This window comes from Haemorhous mexicanus, chromosome 16, assembly GCF_027477595.1.
Source record: "Haemorhous mexicanus isolate bHaeMex1 chromosome 16, bHaeMex1.pri, whole genome shotgun sequence".
Lineage (NCBI taxonomy): Eukaryota > Metazoa > Chordata > Aves > Passeriformes > Fringillidae > Haemorhous > Haemorhous mexicanus.
Window position 1 is genome coordinate 12,614,097 of NC_082356.1, and position 8,814 is coordinate 12,622,910.

Consider the following 8,814-nt stretch of genomic DNA (forward strand, 5'->3'; position numbering starts at 1 on the left):
TGTGTTCCATCAGGCCCAGCTCTGTCACCGTGTACACCTGGTTCCATGAGATTCCATTGGGTAACAATGTTCTCCAGTGTTCCATCAGGCCCAGCTCTGTCACCATGGACACCTGGTTCCATGGGCAGTGGCCGTGTCCCAGTGGCACCTGTGTTCCATGGCACTCCGCTGTCTGACAAGGGACAGTTTGTTCCAGGACATTCCATGGAGTCACAGTGGTCACTTGGGTTCCCTGCAGGTGCCTGGGGAGCGGGAGCTCAGCCCAAATATCCTGGGGGTCCCTGGGATGGTGATTTTTGGGGGGAATCTTTGGATCTTGCAGGGCTCCAAAGCTGATCCGCAGGTGCCCCTTGGGACAGAGTGGAGCATCATGGAAGCCAGGAGACCCTCATGGAAGCCAGGAGACCCCCATGGAGCCAGGAGACCCTCATGGAGCCAAGGCTGCAGGGACACAGAGGGACCTCATGGAAGTCAGGAGAGCGTTGTGAAGCTGTGGAACAATGCGGCACCGAGGTTCCACTGGGACTTGACAGAAGCTCCTGGAGACAAGGAAGCACTGGGAGCCTCCAGAGTCAGCGTCTGCAGGAGGATTTGGGGTTTAAAAAGGAAGATTTGGGTTGAGCTGAGCCTACCTGGGAGAGTGGGGGGGGGGGGGGGGGGGCGGGGCAGGGTCAGGAGTAGTTTTGGGCAGTTTTCTGGGATTTTTGAGTATTTCTATGGGATTAGAGGGCAGGTCTGTGGGATTTGGGAGCAATTGTATGGGATTTAGGGTGTTTTGCAGTGGTTTTGAGGGATTTTCTGGTATTTCTATAAGATTTGGGAGCATTTTATGACATTTTGGGTTTTTCCAACGGCACCCAGGCGATGTCGCGGTGCCCGGGCACCAGGGCAGCTCCTGGAACCCTGGGAACCTGGGATGGGAATGGGGTCAGGAGAGCCTCAGAAACCCGGGAACATTCCCCAGACACCTGGAATGTTCCCCAGACACCCGGGAATGTTCCCCTGACACCCGGAAATGTTCCCCAGACACCTGGCAACGTTCTCCGAAAAAAAATCAAGAAATGTTCCCCCCCCAAATTCAGAAATGTTCCCTGATGAGTAACAGTTCCCAAAAAAAGTCTAAAAATGTTCTCAAAAAGAAATCCTGAAAAATTCCCCCAAAAAGTCAGAAATGTTCTCCAAAGAAATCCAGAAATGCTCCTCCAAAAAATCCTGGAACATTCCCAAAAAACGAACTTTGCCCAGTAAATCCAGAAACAGTCCTCCTCAAAAAATCCAAACCAACCTCAGTTCCCATCCAGAAACATTCCCAAAAACTACAGAAACATACCCAAAAATCCAGAAGCCCCCCCCCCAAAATCCAGAAACATGCCTACAAAAATCCTGAAATTCCCCCTCAAAAAAATCCAGAACCCCCCAAAAATCCAAAATCCCCACCCCAATTCGGAAATTCACCCCCCAAAAAATCCAGAAATTTCCTATCAAAAATCCAGACATTCCTCCTAAAACCCCAGATATTCACCCTCAAAAATGCAGACATTCCACCCCAAATCCCAACACTTTCCCCAAACAATCCAGCCCCAAGCCCCCAAGCCCCACCTCACCCCCCCCAAGCCCCAAATCCCCCAAGGCCAAAAGGCCGCCCGGAATCCCCGGAATCCCCGGGATGCCAGGATTGTCCCAGGTCTCCCTGAGAGCAGAGCATGGAGAGCATCAGCTCCTTGGGCTCCTCAGGAGCTGGGGCAGGAACAGGATGTGCTTCGGGGCTTTGCCCACAGCTGGGCAAACGGGAGAAAAACCCCAACATCAGCAACAAACCTGCCCCAAACCTGCCCCAAGCAGGCCCCAAATCTGCCCAAAGTCACTCTGGATACACACCAAACAATCTGCCCCAAATCCCACCAAAATCCTCCATGGTTTGACCCAGGGCTGTCTCAGAATTTTTAAGGATTTTTCAGAGTTCCAAGAAATGATCTCTCAGCTCTGTGGGAAGCCTCCTCTAAACTGATGGTGTTGTGACATCTCCTCCAAAGAGTCAGATGCAGCCCCAATTATTATTACAGAACCACTCCAACAGTTTGCTGGGTTTAAAGCATCTCTGTGCAGAGGGAATTTTGGAGGAGACAGCTATTGGATGGTTCATTAGTCTGTCACCCCCAGACCTTCACTCCTAAGTGCCATTCTCAAGAGCCTTGTTTTAAATTACCTTTAGGTAATTCTCTCCCACTTAGAGCTTGGGTGGTGGCCAGGCCTCAGCTCTGCCTGGACAGGAATTTGCCATCAGAGCCAGATGTTTTCTGCATCAAAACTAGATTTGAGTTGCTTGGACTTGGCAATCTGACCCTCCAGACATGACAGTTGAACTATTTTTAAAGGGAGCTTGGGAATTATTGTCTGGAAATAATGATCCAAGTCCCCCCTGAATGGAGGTTTGTCAGCTGTTTGCAGACTCAGGGATGATGGTACATCATTTCAGAGATTGCTATTTACCTAATTCCACCTATGCTGTTAGTTTTGCCTGCTATTTGAAATATTCCTGATTGCTGTATCCAAATTATTCCTAATTGCTCTAAGTTTCTTGTTAATGCATGTATTATTTTACTGTGATGTTGCTTCATACTCATAACAAAAGACATGCATCTCATTCTCAAAAAACAAAAAAGAAGAGGAATGAACACCTTAAGAACGTTCAAACAATGCAAAATGGACGTGAGAAATTTGAACAACTAATCATTCTGAATGATGCAATATTTACATGAGAAATTTGGAAAAAAGATCATCACATCTAAATCCCAACTGAGTGCACCACAGTGAAGCCCAATTGATTCATTACCTTCAGGAGAAGATGTGCCTGTGTTTTATCATCAGCAGCTCAAAGCAGTCACCTGTTCATTCCATCAGACACTGATCAGCTCTGAAAAAATGAGGCCCAGAGCAAAGAGAAATAACCTCATCACCTTGCAGCCTCTGTGGCCAGAGCAGGAGCAGGAGGAGGACTGCCAAGACATGGCTGGGTCTGGAACCTGACAGAGGCAATTAGCCAACAAAAGCCTCATGGCACCCTCATGGTACAGTGCTCCTACTGACCTTCTCCAGTTATTCCCTGTTCCAGCTCCCAGGAGGACATTCAGGGATGGCAAAGATCAACATTTCCAGCTAATGGACTTTCTCACACTCCTCAACTAATTGGAAACAATGGTAATTTCTTTCCATTTCCCCAAGAGACATTGGACAATATTCTTCTGTTTTCTCATGCTGCCAAACCCTGTGTCAATGACTTGATAGAATTTGGTAAGTTTTGTTGATTGTAATTGCTCTTTTATCTACCTTGTCCCATATCTAATAGATAACCAGTGATAACCTTGAAGAGATAATACCCTCAACAGAGTGAGCAGTTTCAACATCAGAACATAGGAGCCTTTTTTAAATGAACAAAAAGGGGGAGATGTCATAGACAGGTAGAATAATGATAAAAGAAAGGCCCTATGAAATCAGGCCTTGCTCTGCTCTATTAACAGCTGGCCTGTCATCTCCTCTGAGTGCAGCTAAGCAGTTACAAGTTCCCAAGTGAAGCGATTTTGAGAATGAGACTTTGTGAACGATCTATTCTGAGGGTGAGAAAAAAATGCACCTGCAACAACAAGGGATTTGTGCCATGAGAATCAGTGAAGAGAACAGGTAAACAATACAATAGAGAGATTTGATGCACAAGTAAAATCTATTTTATTAACTAATAATAGAAAAACTGCTAAGAAACCTATTAACTAACTAAACTTGCACTGAGGTCTGTCAAACTGTGTAAAATGAGTTGTGTGCATAAAGATTAAAGACCTGTTCTCCAGCTCAGCTGGGTCCTTGAGGATTTCAGTTCCCCCCCTTCTTTAAGTCTGTGGCTTCCTTTTTCAGAGCTATTGGCTCCTTCTTTTCTGGTGCTTTTGTTTTGTTCCCTGGGATTTTGGTTCTTTTCCTCTCTTATGTTTCAGTGACCTTCTTCTCTGGGGCCTTGGTGTTCTTCTCTGAGGCTTTCTTTAGCTTCTTCTCTGGGGATTTTGTTTCCTTTTCTGGGATTTTGGTTTCGTTCTTCTCTGGCAGTTTGCTTTACCCTTCTCTGGTTTTGGATGTTGCTTCCCCACACAGACTCCCTTCTTTCCCTTCTTCCACCTCTCTTCCTCCTTCCGCCTCTCTTCCTCCTCTAACTCTTTTGCCTCCTCCTCAGGCTTTTGAGCTGGCTGTTTCAGCTCCCTTCTGCAGACAAAACAGAAAACATGGCTGAGAGTCCCCAGCAGAAACTCGGGCTCACCAGTCCTGGCTGGCCCTGCACTTCATTCCTTGACCCTGAGGCCATTTCCGTGAATTCTCCTCAACCCACAGAGGTTGGGAACATCCCAAGTGAGGGCGTTGGTGGAAGGGGACCTCCAGGACCAGCCAAACCTGAGCTTTGCCATCATCAGCTCTTGACTGTGCAAGCTTCCTCTTAAGGCTCAGCCAGAGCCCTCCAGCCCAGTGCCAAAGGCTGATCCACCAGCTCTCTGTGCTGGTGCTGAAAACGCCCTTTGTCTCTTGGCTTCCCAGGTTAGAGCAGAGCACAGATTGCTCACATCTGCTTCTCTCTCCTACCATTCTTACTCAGCTCATTCAGCCCCCTTCTCCCTGGGCATAGCTGAAGCATGATTTTAAAGGGTTAAGATTTCAGCTGAGGGTTAGAAGCAATTCCCATGGATCAGGATGTAAGGTAGATAGGCAGACCATAGGTTAACGATTATGAGATGCTTAAGCTGGAGCTGATTGTTCTATTGTTTACCATTAGGAGCTTCTTTCTAGAAGGAAGGGGAGTAAGTGAACTGTTAGAAGAACAAATTGAAACCAGTAGAACAATGGTTAGCACCTGGGCTTGATGTCAATCAATCACTAAGCAAGGGATCTTGGATCATACCAGAGGGTCACAGAGACCTGATGAAGACATTCCTGACTTCATCCCTTAAAACCACGGACCCAATTCGAGACCACCGACCCAATTCAAGAGAAGAATTGCACAGGTGTGAAGGACCAATGACCTCATTTGAATACAGAGCAGGGATGGGAGGTGCTGGGGCTGTGCAGATGTATTGTATGTAAGATCTTGGGAAATAAAGAGAGGGCAAAGAACCTTGGGCAGCGCGGTCACGCCTTTTAGGGACGGCTCTGGTGCCACCCGCCGGTGTTAATAAACACACCACTGTCTGACTTTAATTAGTTAGAGAGTCTCTGTCCCTCATCTTCGGTTTTAAGGACTCCTAGCCTGCTCCTTAATGAGAACAATCCTATCAGTCAGAAAGCAAAGGCTGCAGGAACTCCTCTCCTGCCAGACAGGCTCTTGGCAGCCAGATTTCCTGCTGGAACCCAGCTGTGACCAAGCAAACCAGGGCTGGCTGCCATGGAAACCATTGGAAGCAGCCTCATCCATCTCCTCCCCATGAAACCAACTTCATCCTGGCCTGAAGAAGTCCTGATACACAGGCTTGCTTTGAGCAGCCTCCACTCCCAGCTCCACACTTGGCCTGTGTGTCCTGAGCTGGGCTGCCTTGCTGGAGCTGAGCTTCTCCTGTGCTTGCCTACTGCTGCAGCTGAAGGGGAGCCTCAAGGACATGAGCTTTTCTGGGTGCTGTCCCACCACAAGGAGAACCTGGCAGATCAGCATTGCAAGGACTTCATCTGGGGCAGGAGCAGGACCCAAAGCAAGGTTTGGTCTGTTCCTCAGGCCTGCCCATCCCACAATCCCACGATTTTGGGTGAAAAAGGGAAATGATGAAGAAGATGCCACTCAACACCATGGACTTCAAGACACCTCCAGAGGCAGTGCCAAGGCAAGCCCAGAGCCCAGCTCCCTGCAGGCAGCAGCTAAGCCAGGAGGGCTCAGCACTCCAATAGAGCAGATGATGTTCTCTCTCAACAGAAGAAGGTCCTTCCTCTCTTGGGAGCCAGGGAGCTCAGAGTGGCCATCCCTGTGTTGCTTCTGGCCTTTGCTATGCAGCACCTCTGAGCTCAGAGTCCTTGGAGCAGGGAAGCCCTGCAGGGACAAGAACCCATGGCAGAGCAGTAACCCATGCAAGGTTCACTCACCTCTCCCTGAGAGGTGCCTGAGAGCCACAGCTGATCTCCCGGGGGCTCAGGGAGGAGCTGACACCTGAGGCCTCCCCGGTCACCAGCACCTCGCAGGTGGGGCCTCCCTCCACGTGGCACAGCTCGGTGACACTGGAGGTGCTGCTGAGGTGGCCAGAGAAGGTGGAGGAGACCTGCTGGCTCTGTCCTGGCTGCAGCACACCTGAGAGTGGCAGGACACTGAAAGCCTGGATGGAAGACAGGAGAGATTGAGATGTTGAGCATGGAAATGGATGCCGAAGAGCATCTTGGAGCAAAGTGCAGCTGGACCTGGAGGGGCCTATTTCCCAAACACTGCCAGAATTACCCTCACCTCCTCCTGCATCCATGCCACTGGCCAGGGCAGGGACCATGGGGAAAATCTTCTCCCATGCTCACAGGTCAATGCATTAATTAGTACATTACATGAAAAGGAACTGGGTGTCTCCTGGCAGCAGAAATTCTCTCTGATGCACAACTTGCCTTGAAAAAGTTTAAAAACTTCCTGCTTTTAGAAAAGGAGGAGACTCAGAGTGAGAGCTCTTGGAGCTGAGCGAAGGAGTCCAGCCCAGCTCATCTGACTCCTGAGACTCCTCCCCTCTCTCTGATTTAAATGCTGCTTTCTCAAGGTGCTACAGCAAAAGCTCCTGCAAAAATTTCCTGTGGACCACCTGAGGAGTTCCAGGGGGAGCAGTGCCCTCCACAGGCACTGCACAGCGTCCTTGGGCAGCCCCACAACGTGTCCTGTACGGCCTCTCCAACAAGCAGCTGCTTCAGCAGCACTTTGTGCTGGGCCTGGAGGGAGGGGAGGCCCCTCTGTGGCCAATGCTGAGGGCCCCCAGTGGCACTGGGAGCTCCCGCCCTGCTGGCCACACTGACAATGGGCAAGTGAGACAGATTCCCTCTTGCCTTCTCCGCTCTGAGGGGAGTGTGCACTATGTCCAGGGAGCACCTGAATCCCCCCAAGCCTCATGGGAGGGGAGGGTTTTCAGGAGTTTGTGCTGGCACCTGAAAAACAAGCCATTTTCTGCGCTGGGAGGAAGAGACAGCCACTCTGCAAAGTCTCCCTTTGTAAGAGAGCTTCAGGGCCAGCAGTGCAATAGCAGCTCTGGGGTGAAAGCAGAGCCCTGCACACAGGGAGTCTGGCTGGCTTGGGAAGAGGCTCCATGGAGATCAGGACTCATCCCAGCTTGCTCTGGGAAGGAAGCTGGAGCTCTGAGCATGATGATGCAGATAAAAGCCTCATCTTATACTGGGAAGGAAACAAGGCAAAACACCCCACACTCAGCACAGGCCTGTAGGATCTGAGTCAGCTTCTCCAAGGAAAACTCTCCTCTTTCTCCCTCCCACTCACCCCATGTCCAGCCACTGGCCCTTCTGCCCAGCCCACTGCCAGGGCACAGGACAGCATGGCAGCAAAAAGGGAGGTCAGCACGAGCATGACTTGGTGCTGGCAGGCTGGGGAGGCAACACAAGCACTGGGTGGACAAGAAAATCTACCTCTGCTCCTGAAGAGTGGGCAAGATCCTGCACTTCTCTCAGGGCTGTGACTGGCTCCTCATTCCTGATCTTGAAGTGCCGCCAGCGAGATGCCGAGGAGTCCAAGCTGGTTCTCTGCTCCTTTGGTGGTTGGGGCTTGAATTTAGGTGGGTGAGGCTCATCTCTGGAAAATAAGAGAACTATGAACAGGGACATGCAGTGGGAGGGAGGGACACCTGCACCAGCAGCTTCTGGTGAGGATGCAGCCCCTGGCTGGGTGCTGGCACCCTGAACTGAGAAATGATTTGATCCAGCCCTTCCCAATCCAGGCTGGAGCAGCTCTGCTCTAAAGGCAGCCCAGGGATGACACTGAGCTGCTGCAGCAGCTGCAACTGCTTGCACTGAGCAGCTACAGAGGACAGGCATGAACACCTTGTGGGGATGCCAAAAGCACAGTGGGAGAGGAAAGGACAGAGAAGGCAAGCAAAAAGGTGAGATCTGAGGCACCCAGGGGCAGACCCAGCCAGTGCCCAGCCAGCACAGCCCCCCAGTGCCCAAGGCCAGAAACTCTGCAGCTCCACCAGGGATTTATCAGGAATGTTCCCCTGACACTGCTGGGGCCTTGGTTGACATTTTCCAACACTCCCAGGCGACTCAGGTCACATTCCCCATCCATACATACACAGGCTGTGGTGCTGGGATCCTGCCAAGCTCTGTCACCCTTGGGCTTGGGGAGGTTTCTGCCAGCCATTCTGAGCTCTGTAATTGTGCTCTCTGTGCCAGGAAGAAAGCAAGAAAGATTTTTAAAAAAACCCAAAACAAACCACAACAGGGAAACCTAAAAAACCTTCAACAGCTCAACCCTGCTCAAGTTATTTCTTTAGGGACACCTAGCACTCTCCAGCTGAAATGCTGGGCTTTTGGGGAAAAAGGAAATTACATGTTCACCTCCAAATTGAAAAGGATTAAGGTAAGAGAACTTTTCAAAGTACAAATTATTGGCCCAAAGGTAAAAGATTTGCAAGAAATCTCTAGTTAAGACCAGGCTGACAGTTAAACAAGTGGTTCTTCTGGTGGGGAGAAACCCTCCTCTTTAAGGGAAGCAGCCTGAGAGCTGAAAGCAACTGTTTTGTCAAACTTGAGGCTCCCTGGCACAGCCTGCATTGCCTGTCCTTCCTGTTCACTGATTTACAGGCAGTGTCACAATGGCCCAGGTTC